The sequence below is a fragment of the Pangasianodon hypophthalmus genome, chromosome 1 (assembly GCF_027358585.1).
Source record: "Pangasianodon hypophthalmus isolate fPanHyp1 chromosome 1, fPanHyp1.pri, whole genome shotgun sequence".
Lineage (NCBI taxonomy): Eukaryota > Metazoa > Chordata > Actinopteri > Siluriformes > Pangasiidae > Pangasianodon > Pangasianodon hypophthalmus.
The window spans coordinates 390,098-400,969 of NC_069710.1; positions in this window are offsets into that span (position 1 = coordinate 390,098).

Sequence of the window (10,872 nt, forward strand, 5' to 3'; positions counted from 1 at the left end):
CTACGAGCTGTGCCCCCTCAGGGGCCACAGCCACAGCCTCCATAACTCCGGACAAGGGTGAAATAGGGTACCCCCCGCCTGAGAGAGGAGATCCCACCTGATGGGAATCTCCCAAGGAGAGTCCTCAAGAAGGGCTAACAGGTTCGCAAACCATGGCCGGTCCAGCCAGTAAGGGGCTACTAATAGAAGACGTACTCCGTCTCAGTGGACCCCCTCCAGAACTCCCATGAGGAAAGCATACAGGTGCAGCTTCGGCCATGTCTGTGCTATAGCGTCCAGTCCAAGAGGAGTTGGGTGAGTGAGGGAAAACCAGAGGGGACAGTGCGAAGTCTCTTGAGTCGCAAAGAAATTAACTTGTGCTCTGTAAAACATCCTCCATATCTGCTCCACCACCTCTGGGTGGAGTATCCGTTCCCCGGGCCTCAGCCCCCGCCTTGTCAGGATGTCTGCTCCCTGATTGAGGTACCCTGGGATATATACTGCCCTCAGTGAGAGCAGCTTCCCTTGGGCCCACAGAAGGATCTGGAGCGCCAGCCTGTAAAGGGGGCGCAAGCGCAGACCCCCCTGCCGGTTTAGGTAGGAGACCACTGAAGTGTTGTCCGTGCGGACAAACACATGATGGCCCCTTAGGTCTGGGAGAAAATGTTCCACTGCTCGAAACACGGCCAGCATCTCCAGGCAGTTTATGTGCCACTTGTGCCCCAATTCTCTCATATGGGCGAGAATGATATCTCGATGTCGAACCACCATCTGCTCTGATTGAGCTAAAATCAACCAATCGTCGATGTAATGGAGTATGCGGAAGCCCTGGAGTCGCAGTGGAGCCAGAGCAGCATCTACACACTTGGTTAAAGTGCAGGGTGAGAGTGCAAGACCGAAGGGAAGAACCGATATTGGTAAGCTTTGCCCCCAAAAGCAATCCTCAGGTACCTCCCGTGCTGAGGAAGAATGGAAATGTGGAAGTACGCATCTTTCAGATCTATCGTGATGACGCAGTCCTCGGACCTGATTTGAGACACGACTTGTTTGAGTGTGAGCATTTTGAATCTGAGTCTCATGACTGAGCGGTTCAGCAGACACAGATATAAAATAGGACGAAACCCTCCATCCTTCTTCGGAACTATGAAGTACCAGCTGTAGAACCCAGACTCTCTGTCGAGAGGAAGGACCACCTCGATGGCCTCCTTCCTCAAGAGAGTATTTACTTCTTGTTCCATGACCAGAGCTTGCTCGGGGCCCACCAGAGTGGAAAAAACCCAGTTGAATAGAGGAGGACGAAACCTAAACTGAATCTTGTTCAGCCTTTTTCTACAGTATGCAGGCCCCATTCAGACACATTTGGCAGAAGCTTCCACGCTGCCAGAAAGTCTACTAAGGGAATCAGTCTCTCAAGACCGACCTCTGTCGTACTTAGAACGACTAGATCGGTGCCCTGAAGCGGAGGACCTGCAGGGAACGGCCGATTTAGCTGTTCCAGGCGGAAGCTGAGAGAAGGGCTTGCTGGAGACCACTGTGCCCTGAGGCACCGGGGGTGGCAGGGTTGACCAAACGATTTCCTGAGGGCACTGAGAAGAGACAGGCACCGTACGATGAGGTTTACGCCTCCATTCCCCAGAGGGGTCTGCCCTCAGAGGTCCCAACTTGTCAGGACCTTTTTGTTGAAGCCCTCTTATTGACGATGACAGTCCTCAGATCCGTCATCTCCCTTGGCCTCGACCTGGAGCACCACCCTGACTCCCTCTTTTGAGGGGGATTGCAAGTGGCGATGCTCCGTTTCTGGACCTCGCGGTGTGAGGAGCTGGTACACGGCTGGGGCTGCTCCCGCCGAGCAGCCCCGTGAGAGCGGCGAGGGAGAAATCGCTGGAATGCCGCCGACTGTTTCTTGGCCTCCTGGAACCTGTCGACGACTGTATTTACAGCATCACCGAACAGGCCAGTCGGCAGTATCGGGGTGTCCAGGAGAAAGATATATCTCCGTAGCCACCAGGGCTGCCATAGACTGCCCAATTGCCCTGGCAGTCTCCTTAGTGGCCCGGAGTGACAAGTCTGTAGCACAACGCAGTTCTGTAATGTCATCATTATTTATATCATCTCCCTCATCCAACTCTTTAAGCAGGTCAGCCTGGTATGCCTGCAACACTGTCATGGTGTGAAAGCAAGCACCAGCCTGACCCGCTGCCGTGTACGCTTTGCCCACCAAAGCCGAGGAGGTCCGAAGCAGCTCCTTCAGTCCCACCACATTAGAGTAGTGAGAGACATTGGGACTGAAGAGGCGGGCCGAATATGTATTATTCCACGATCTGGACACCTCGATGTGCAAATCAGGAAAGAAAGGCAGGCCCCGGCGTGGAGGCAGTGACTTAGATCGCAGAAAATGCTCATCTAATTTGCTGCGCAGATGTGCTTCCTGCTTTTCAGTTGGCCAGTCAATATTTAATTTAGCCACAGCTCGAGTCACCACCTCCAATAACTCCTCAAACTGGACAGACTGTGGTGGCAAGTCCACAGACTCGTCCTCAGCGGCGCTCCCCTCACCTCCCTCCTCGGTGGAAGACAAGAGAAGCGTCGAGCCCTCTCCTGGGGGAAAGAAAGCGTTTCAAACCATGCTTCCGGTCCCTGAGAGTGAGCACTGGATCTGGCAGGTGAGGAAGAAGAAAGGGCTCTGCCTGTCTCCATTCCCTCTGCCAAATCCATATGCGAACCCCACGATCTGAGTCACCGCTCTGCCTCAGCAGAAGCGGGACCCAAACCTCCTCAAAGAGCGCCCTCCGGGAGCGGAGCGTATGCATCGAAAGCCAGACGCAATGCGGGCAATCAGCTCCCTCAAGAGCTGATCGAGCGTGCTCCGCTCCCAAACAAGCCACACACAGACTGTGAGTATCCCCACCTGTAATGAAACGCGGGCAGGGAGAAACACACAGTCTAAACGATTGTTTGCCTTTGCTTGCCATATTTTATGATACAATATTGAGACATACAACAATAAATAAGATGAACACACATAGAGCGCTTACTGAACAACAGAAGCTGGCGCCGGCTTCACCGCATGTGCTTTTATACTTCCGGGTCACTACGTCATCCCCCCGGTGATGTCACGCAATTCCGTTGGACGGATTACACATGTGATTTAGAACGTGGTCACGCAGAGGCGTTCCGAAAGCATTGTCGAAGCAGCTCGAGTTCCCGAAGGGGAACTAGTACTATTCAGGGGGGATGCATTTTTCCAGATGTTGTAAGTAATGTTGTCAGAGGATGTCTGATGTCTGATGTCTCTTCACTCATCACAATTAAAATTTCATGTGTTTTACACACATCTCTTTAATACAAATTAATATTATTATAAGCACTTGTTTTAGGAGGAGTGGCTTGAAATAGGTCACATGATTATAATATGCTAACTCCAGACCCACATAACATACCTAAAACGCCTGGAAGTGCCGCTTTTCTGACATGTCCTTTTAAATGAATTTCTGTAGTTATGAAATCAACTCTAACAATGTCTTTCAAGTGAAGCACTATTTTAAACACCTAAAACAAATAATATATATTATATATATAGATAGATATAGACAGTTATAGATATACACACATACACATATACATTATATATATATATATATTTCTCAACACTTGGAAATCACTCGCTGTTTCTGAGGATGGCCCACACAGACAGCCTAAAGATCCATGAGATTACTGCGGATGGTACCATTTAGAAACCATCAAGATATCTTTGGACTTCCATTGATATGAACAGTTTTGCTACAATGGCTTTGGACTACAATTGCTTTAATAGCTTTAAGACTGCAATTCCCATGAACAGTTTTACACTCAAGTCTCCATCAGTGAACAGTTGATAACATCAATAAAACTGACTTCATGTGAAAAATATAATGAACTTTTGTGATTACACAATTACACTATTTGTCCATGTAGTACACAGTTATAGAAGGGAATGATTTATAATCGCACTATCCGGTGTCACCTAGATGAGGATGAGTTTCCTAATAAAAAATGTCTTCATACAGTCTTTACACGTTTGTTCCTTGTGTCAGTGACATGCTGAGCCCTGCTCTGGATCTGTATAATAAATTATTACTCTGTAAATGTGTATTTTGTTTATACACTGAATTAAAACTTGGTATTTTTATGTCCTTCTGAGTTTTCTGACTGAAATAAGGAAACAATAAAAATGCAGTGTCATTAACAATATTGGTGTCTGTCTGGTTTGTAATTATCCAGTGTATTTGGTTAGATACGTCTGTGTGGTAGAATGTAACAGGGAGGCCACCACATACAGGGTTTGAATCCAGGGAATAGAGATCTCATCCCAGTGATCCTCCTACAGAGACAGGGATGGACCCAAGTGCAGAGCAAGTCAAAGGCTTGAGGATAAACTAAGAGTTTAGGCCTAGACTAGAGAATATATATATATATATATATATATATATATATATACACATTTCTTTTTTAATATATATGCTGAGAGCTTGAGAGCTGGCTGTAGAAGCCACAGACATTAGCAGGAAAATATTTACAGAGTGTAGCAGCTGAGACTTGAGCACCAGCACGTAGCAAGTTTGACTCAACACTGAGCAGTGAATGAGTGCAGAGCTCTCCTTAAACAGACCCAGGTACAGGTGGAGCTGATTATCACTGATTATAATGAACACAGTGCTCTCTGCCTCCCTCTAGTGATGGCACAAGGCTGAGCCAGATTCCCCTTACAGTAGAAATAACAGATTGATATGGCAGTGATGCATCACCCTTGCTTGGCCAACCATGCAGAGTCAGTTCATATACTTTAGACAGGATTGGGTCATGAGGATTGGGTCATCACTGGTGACAGGTAACAGCTCTACCTGTGGAAAATGTCGACAGACCCATTTTCCTCTTTTGTAGGTGCTAATTCCAGTGAAAGCCAGGAAAGGCTGTCAGCATTTTCAATGCTGTTGTGTTCCCTTGAATTCAGTGCTGTATGAATGTGCCCTTAAGAACAAGGCCCATCATCACAGTCTCACTTCTGCCATAGCTGAGACACCTTTTCTGGGGTTGAAAATTGAGAACAAAAGCTGATGATCAGTATCAAAGTGAAATGTCTGCCATATAAAAACTGATTGAATTTCTTGACCTGAAGAACAGAGTCAGTGCTTCTCTATCTAAATGGGCATAATTTCTCTCAGCTGTAGTTCAGGCTCACCTTCAGAGGTGTTGTGGAGTCCATTCCTTACTGTTTTGGTGGCAGAAGGGGGACCTACACAATATTAGGCAGGTGGTATTAATGTTTTGATCAGAGTATATAGTGAAACATGGCATATTTTATACCATAATTAATAACACTTCCATTTTCACATCATCTAATTCTTTTTGTGGTAGACCACATCATACATTGGCAATATGCATTTGAAATATAGGTTCAAAATAATTAGTTTCATTTTTAACACCTCATAAATCAGAACATTTGCATTCTTTCAAACAAACAAATAGTTTTACTGTATCAGAATTAATTAACTAATTATTATTATTATTATTATTATTATTATTATTATTATTATTATTATTTGAACTAAACCTCCTTTTCTTGGAGCAGCAGCAGCAGCTTGAGATGGTCAGCACCATGTGCAGTTGGTTTGCTGCACAGCTTTACCACTGATGAATTCATCCCCCCTCCAACCCTGCCCTACTGGAGCATCACTCCGCCACCCTGCCCTACTGGAGCATCACTCTGCCACCCTGCCCGGCTGGGGATGTCGCAGGGGACATCACTCCGTGTGATGAGGCATATTGGTGAAGGCTCTCAGCACAAAAATTTTGGCTCAGCTGTAATAGCTCGTCTGTGCAAGGAGGTTTATTTAAAGAAAGATTTCCCTTTTCTTCCCCAGACACATAAACACTTAAGAGAGTCCAGTCCCAGGGGAAATTGCACATGCGCAGCGTGGGAAAACCTCCCATTTAAGGACTCGCGAACTGCCGCCTGCGTTTAGCCCCTTGTGCTTGCCATACCCTTGGTGGACTAGACCTGGAAGATGCGACATGACAGACAATCCACAACACAAAGACAAAGACTAACAAATATGCAGATAAGTAATAAAGATGTTGTGATTAAACTTATCTGGTGTGTGCATGTGGTTATTGAGATGGCGATTAGTGGGGAAAAGCGATGTATAATGAGAATGTATGTGTGTGAGAATAGAGCAGTAGTGCAGTCCCAAGTATGCATTAGAGGGAATGTTAAACAACTGTAAGTGTGTGAGGAGATGACATGTAGTGAACTAGAAGAGGGCAGGAGTATGAGGGCTGTCCCGGCAGGTGACAGAGTCCTCTGTCACATTACCTCCCTCCTCTCCTGGATTGACGAGGCTCGGCAATCAGGACAGAAAGTCCCCTCTGATGTTACACCAGCGAGTCACCCGGGCATTATGGTATTTCATGGTGTGTATCCACATAAGTGCTTGGTGATCTGTCTCAAGGTCAAATTCCCTTCCCAACAGGTAGTACCGGAGGCTGTCCAGGGCCCACTTGATGGCTAAGTACTCCTTCTCGATAGCGGAATAATGGGTCTCTCTGGGCAGAAGCTTACGGCTGAGGTAAAGAATGGGTTGCTCTTGGCCAATGTCCCCTTGGGCCAACACATCCATCTGAACCAAGAACCTTTTAGTGAAATCAGTGCTCTGCAGGACTGGAGACATCCACAGATGATGTTTTAACTGTGTGAAGGCCCGCTCACAGTCCTCCATCCAGGTCACTGGATTCTTGACAGCTTTATTAGTCACGTTAGTCACGGGTACAGCTATGCTGGAGAAGTGTGGTATGAAGTGCTGGTACCACCCAACTAACCCTAGGAAAGAGTGAACCTCCTTCTTGTTGAGGGGCCGATTTGGGGTCTCACTTTGCTGTTTCCTAGCTGAAACCCCAGGTAACAGGTCTCTTGCCTCACCTACTCACACTTAGACACGTTCAGCGTCAGGCCAGCCTCATCGATCTTGCTCAGGACTCGGTGCAAATGCTGGAGCTGATCATCCCAGGTGTTGTTGTAGATGACAAGATCATACAGGCAGGCAGCACAGCCTTCCTCACAGTCTCGGAGAACATGCGCTGTAAACTGCTGGAACATCGCTGGTGCCCCATGAAATCCAAACCGCTTAATTGTGAACTGGAATAGGCCTAGAGGTGTACTGAATGTGGTGTATTCTCTGGACTTCTTCTCCAGCGGAACCTGCTAGTAACCCATGCAGGGGTCCAATGTGGTGATGTACCTGGCTCTTCCATTTCTCTGAACTAGCTCGTCAATTCTGGGCATCAAACTGAGATACAATGTTGAGTTTTCTGAAGTCCATGCAGAGCCTCGGCAATCCGTCTTTCTTAAGGACCAGGACAATTGGACTACTCCATGCTCTGGACTTTCATCACAGGAACCTCCTTTTTCAGTGATGCTACAAGGCTATCTAGTAGCGGTACAGCCTCTGTTGAATAGGAGTTGGGTCAGTCAGGTGGATGGTGTGCTCTAACACATTGGTTCTCCCAGGCTCAGGTCTGAAGAGTTCAGGGTAATCAGCAAAGTTTTTTAGAAGCTTCTCCCTTTGGTCACTCTCCAGATGGTTCAGGCTTACTGCAGACTGGTGACGCTTCACAGCCTCGTCATCCACTCTGTCATCATCTTTCTCATCCTCAGGGACCACATTGCAAGCGATCAAGGCCTTCTTCCCCTCAGGTGTCCTCTCTCGCCACTCCTTGATGAGGTTGAAATGGTAGACCTGGCTCTCTTTTCCTTTATCTGAGTGACACACCTAATACGTGACCGGTCCCATCTTCCTGAGGATGGTGTAGGGTCCTTGCCACTTCACCGACAACTTGCTCGTAGATGATGGCAGCAACATCAGCACCTTCTGTCCAAGCTGGTACCTGCGGTGTCTGGCATACTGACTGATTTCCACAACAGCCAATAGTGTTCAAGATACGCCACACCTCACGCCAAATCTAAACTCAACAGAGGCTTGGCAAAACTGGATTTCTGTAAAGCTGTTTTGTGACAATATCAGCATTTATTAAACATCTATATCTATATCAATAAAATTAAATCGAATTGAACTGAATAAACAACACAGTCGTGAGTTTAAAAAGAGCTTGTTTTCAGCTGTGGATTATTTCTCACTGACAGTTTTTCCATTGAGATTTTGTCGTGTTCAGTATCCTGGTGCTCAGACGCACAAATCCCAGATGTTTCAAAAACACAAACAGATAAATATATAATGTAAACAACTATATGGTGGATAATTATAAAGAAGGTTATGTATATGTATGGAAATATAATGTTTTGGTTTGAACATTAGAATTTTCTGATGCTCATTTTCATGGTCATACAGAGACCTCATTCATACAGAGGCTCTATTTTCCCACTCACTGTTGATTTTAAATGAGTTCTCATCAGTGATTCATGCACTGTAGTAATTTGTCTAAAAAAGACCATTTGTGAATGAAACCACCAGAAAACAGACATGGATAAAGATAATGAATCTGATGAGCCTCCTGATTGTATCTCAGGGAAGTGTTTCATTTGGAATGCTTTATAATTCCTTTACTGAGTTAATTAGTGCTAATTAACTTTACATGTGCAGACTTATTACCTTTTTCCCATCCTCTTCACACACTCCAGCGAGTACTGTGCCGAAGCCTCCTTTCCCCAGCAGCTCTCCCACAGCGTACTGTGAATCTAACTCCTCTGTTGCACTCAGAAATTCTCAATGTAAAGAAATATATTTCAAGTACACTCCTGAGCAAAAAGAAAAAAGAAAGCAAAAAGGACCAAACCCAAAATGGCAAAATATTAATCTTATAATGATCTTAACAACAAATCATTGGCCAGGAAATGAGTAAGAATGAAACAAATGGATAAAGGAGTTTAATATGGGAGCTTTTCTCTTTGATTTCTTTAAACGTTTAAACCTTGTGGCTCTTGATGAGCTGCGTCAGGTGCGGCAGATAACCAAATAATTAATGTGGCAGATAATCAAATAAATAATGATTCTTTTAAGAATAAAATACATCCTAGAAGATATTTTTGGAATAGTTTGTACACCCAGACATGTTAATCAAACATTTTGATCATTATCATGATTTTACATAGAAGAAGACTATAGAAGTGAATTTCCCTGTTTCTAGCTTTTCCCCAAACAGCGGAAGGAAACCAGCGAATGGAGGCACAGGAGCTCTCAGGAGTGCATCTGTTTCATTCCTGCTCATTTTCTCACCAATGATTTGTTCTTAAGAACATTAAAAGCTTCATATTTTCACACTTTACAATGTGAAACATCACTTTCATGTCACATTTAGTTTTTCAGTAAAAACAAAAACAAAAAATACGGCTATGTCTTTCATCCAAACAAGCAAAGTAAGTGGAGGCCTATTCATTGGTTTAAGCTAACTCATCTGTCTGTGTGCCACACCTGAAATAAAATTAATCACGTCTGCTGCCATAATAAAACTACTCATCAGAACACTGTCCCCATCGACTGGTGAAAGTGTAAAATTGTAGTTTAGGTGAAATATACTGAAGAAAAGCAGTAATGCACACAGAAAACATCAACAAAACAGACTTCATGTTAAACTGTGATGAATTTCCTGGTTACACAATTGCACTATTTGTCCGTGTAGTACACAGTTATAGAGGGAATGATTTATAATCGCACTATTGGGTGTCACCCAGATGAGGATGGGTTCCTTCTGAGCCTGGTTCCTCTCAAGGTTTCTTCCTCATATCGTCTCAGGGAGTTTTTCTTCACCACCGTCACCTCTGACTCGCTCATTAGGGATAAATTTATACATTTTAAAAAATTATATCCATGTTTGAGATGTGGGTAAGGGGTGTCTCCTGAGTGTGGATGTGAAGGTTCTGGATTGTGGATGTGAAGGTTCTGGATGTGAAGGTTCTGGAGTGTTCAGATTATTTTATAAAATATATCAGAAAAGCATCAACATAAACTGGACCTTTTGTAATAACTGTCCAGAAACTGCTGCTCGTTTATTTCAGTGCTGCACATCTGTACAACTTTTCTGAATATTAATGAGTATTTTAACTGTTTGTTCTCCTAAAACCCAATAAAGAAATGTACACACATGCGAATATGATAAATCTTATAGCAATAACGGATATATTTCATATTAATAAATATACATTTTTATGTAAAATGCCATGTTTTATTTCTTTTAAAAGGAAAATGACATGACACATTACACTGACTCAATAAAAACAAAATTAAAAATATAAAAATCTGTAATTTATTTAAAATCTGTGTGGAATTCTAAACCCTGATAGTGTAAAGATGTGTAACTTTTTTTCACTTGATAAGATTAATAAAAATATATTTTTTAAATTCTACACTTTTATATGATCTATAAAGCAGAACAGCGCCTCCTGCTGGTGTGTGTTATAGTCTATACATAAACTCTATAGATTTTTAGCTCTTATTTGCACTTTAATCTTTATTTTGTGAAACTTTCACACAGGATTAAAATCAGTAACTGTTCTGAGATCAGCTCAGTGTGGAGCAGAAACTCAGCAGCTATTTATAACAGCAGTGTAACGTGATTCTAGACATGTGTTTCTATCTGTCAGAGCTGCTCACACACACACACACACACACACACACACACACACACACACACACTCTAATGAACACATGTTGTACTCCTCAGAGCCCAGCGCAGGTTTGCTCTCGACACACACTCAGCTTTTCACTTTCTTTCTTTCTTTTATTTTTGAGGCTTTTCCTCTGTTCTTTTTGGGACCGTCTTGATTTCTCTCCCCGAGTTTGTGGACTCGGTTCTCTCTCTCTCTCTTCTGGGTTCTGTCGTCTTTCTTTAGAGAACTTTTCCACA